This window comes from Penaeus japonicus, unplaced genomic scaffold (genome assembly GCF_977035675.1).
Source record: "Penaeus japonicus unplaced genomic scaffold, GWHDUDI00000001_assembly GWHDUDI00000034, whole genome shotgun sequence".
In the NCBI taxonomy this organism is placed as follows: Eukaryota; Metazoa; Arthropoda; class Malacostraca; order Decapoda; family Penaeidae; genus Penaeus; species Penaeus japonicus.
Window position 1 is genome coordinate 21,680,246 of NW_028234436.1, and position 2,500 is coordinate 21,682,745.

Here is a 2,500-nt window from a genome sequence, read left to right on the forward strand (position 1 = left end):
TTCGTTCTTTCATCCGTTTTTCTTTTAATTTTCTTTCTTTTTCTTTCTCATTCTTTTTTTCTTTTCTTTCGTTTCTTTTCTTTTTTTTTTGCTCTCTTTATTTTACTTGCCTTCTTTTTCTTTCTCTTTCATTCTCATTTTCTTTCCTTTCATTCTCTCTCTCTCTCTCTCTCTCTCTCTCTCTCTCTCTCTCTCTCTCTCTCTCTCTCTCTCTCTCTCTCTCTCTCTCTCTCTCTCTCTCTCTCTCTCTCTCTCGCTCTCTCGCTCTCTCGCTTCTTTTCTTCTTTTCTTCTTCGGTCAACATCACGTGGACCTTGTCAGCTGCTTAACATGTACTTCGAGGTTCTGATGGACGAAAGGAAGATGGTTCCGCGACGGTTCCCCTGGTGGTTCTCAAGTGGTTCTCTGGCGTAGTGTTTAGACTTTGCGAGGGAGGGGGAGGGGGAGGGGGGAGAGAGGAGGAGGAGGTGGCGAAGGAAGAAAGGCGAGAGAGGTTAAAAGGTCCAGTATAGGACAGGGCGAAAGTTTTAGGAAAGAGTAAAAATATAAAAGGAAAGGCGGTGGTTTGCCAACTTTTCTTTCTTCTCTCTCGCTCTCTCTCTCTCTCTCTCTCTCTCTCTCTCTCTCTCTCTCTCTCTCTCTCTCTCTCTCTCTCTCTCTCTCTCGCTCTCCCTCCCTCTCTCTTCTCTCTCCTCTCCTCTCTCACTCCTCTCTCTCTCCCTCTCTCGCTCTCTCTCCTCTCTCACTCTCTGCCTCTCTCTCTCTCTCTCTCTCTCTCTCCTCTCACTCTCTCTCACTTTTCTCTCTCGCTCTCTCTCTCTCTCTCTCTCTCTCTCTCTCTCTCTCTCTCTCTCTCTCTCTCTCTCTCTCTCTCTCTCTCTCTCTCTCTCTCTCTCTCTTTCTCTCTCTTTCTCTCTCTTTCTCTTTTCCATTCTCACTCTTCCCTTCTATTCCCTTCCCCTCTTCTCCCCTCCCCTCTTTTCCCTTCTCTCTCTCCCCTTCCCATTCCCTCCCTTTCTCTCCTCTTCCCTCCCCTCTCCTGTTCTCTCCCCTTCCCATTCCCTCCCTATTTCCCCTCTCCTCCCTTCCCCTCCCCTCCCATCCTCTTCCCTTCTTTCCCTTACCTCCTCCTCCCCCCTCCTCCCCTCTCTTCTCCTCCCTCCTCCCCTCTCTTCTCCTCCCTCCTCCCCTCTCTTCTCCCCCCTCCTCCCCTCTCTTCTCCTCCCTCCTCTCCTCCCTTCTCCTCCCTCCTCCCCTCTCTTCCCCTCCCTCCTCCCCTCTCTTCCCCTCCCTCCTCCCATCTCCTCCCCTCCCCTTCTTTCCCCCTCCTTTCCCCCTCCTTTCCCCCTCCTTTCCCCCTCCTTTCCCCTCCCCTCCCTCCCCCCGGCGACGAGGAGAGTGACCGTCCTCAGCCCGACGGAAAAGCTCAGATTTCAAATCAACCTTTTTTTTCAATGTTTTTTTTTCCGTTATAATGGATATGCTAATGACCTCTTTGTCAGGAGTGCAGCGAGCGATCAACATCTATAACCGTGCCCGTTGCAGTTGTTGTGCGTTGTAATTTTTGGTTTTTTTTCCTTTGTCTTTGATTTTTTTTTCTTTTTTTTTTCTTTTTCTGTTTTTTTTTTTCTAGCTTGTTTGGACTAAAAGATATGGAGAAAAAGGGTTCGTTTTTTTTTTTACCTGTAGTCGTGATGTGGGATGCTTAGGGTAGGGGTGGGGGTAGGGGGGTTTAGGGTGGTGTTGGGTAGGGGGAGAGGGAGGGATGGGAAAGCGGAGATAAGCTGGTAGGGGGATAGAGGTTAAGGGAGGGGGAAGAGGAATGGGAGGGGGGGGGGAAGAGGTATGGCAAGGGGAGTGAAGATGGGGGTTGGAGTATGGGTCATGGGCAAGGAAGAGAGTGGAGTGAGGGGTACAGCAGGGGTTGGGGGAGGTAAGAGTAGTAAGGCAAGGGGTAGGGTCTAAGGCAGGGGAGAGGAGAGGAGTGGAGTGGAGGACTACCTAGTAAGGTAAGGAGCACTAGGGGAAGGGGAGTAAGGGGGTAAAGGGAAGGGGTAAGGGTAGGACTAGGGAAGGGGGTAGAAAGATGGGTAAGAGGCAGTTTGAAGGGGGTAAGGGGTAAAGGGAAAGGTGGAGAAGAAATGACGTTTGAAGGAAGGGGGAAGATGAAGGATAACGAAAGGAGGGTAGAGGGAGGGGTGTGGAAGGGGTAAGGAGGGGGGGGTAAGTGGGGGTTGCTTTACTCTTGCGTTGTTCCATTATGTATGCCGGAGTGTGTTTGTTTATCTTGTTTTGTGGACGCCACAAGCCCATGCATAATTTAAGTGTTTTGTTTTGTATCTGTCGTCGAATGAAAAAAAACGCGGTTGGCAAAATAATGTCTGCATCGGTCTTTGAGAGAGAGAGAGAGAGAGCGAGAGCGAGAGCGAGTGCGAGAACGAGAGTGAGAGCGAGCATATTATCCAGCATATTATGATGCCTCTTATACGGAGACCTTTTC

General features: G+C 50.0%; 1 protein-coding gene across 5 annotated transcripts in view; it reads left to right on the forward strand.

The window, feature by feature from the left end:
- The window catches only part of LOC122245833 (latrophilin Cirl), a 397,558-nt gene that overhangs the window by 366,317 nt on the left and 28,741 nt on the right, over positions 1-2,500 (forward strand). The window lies entirely within an intron of this gene.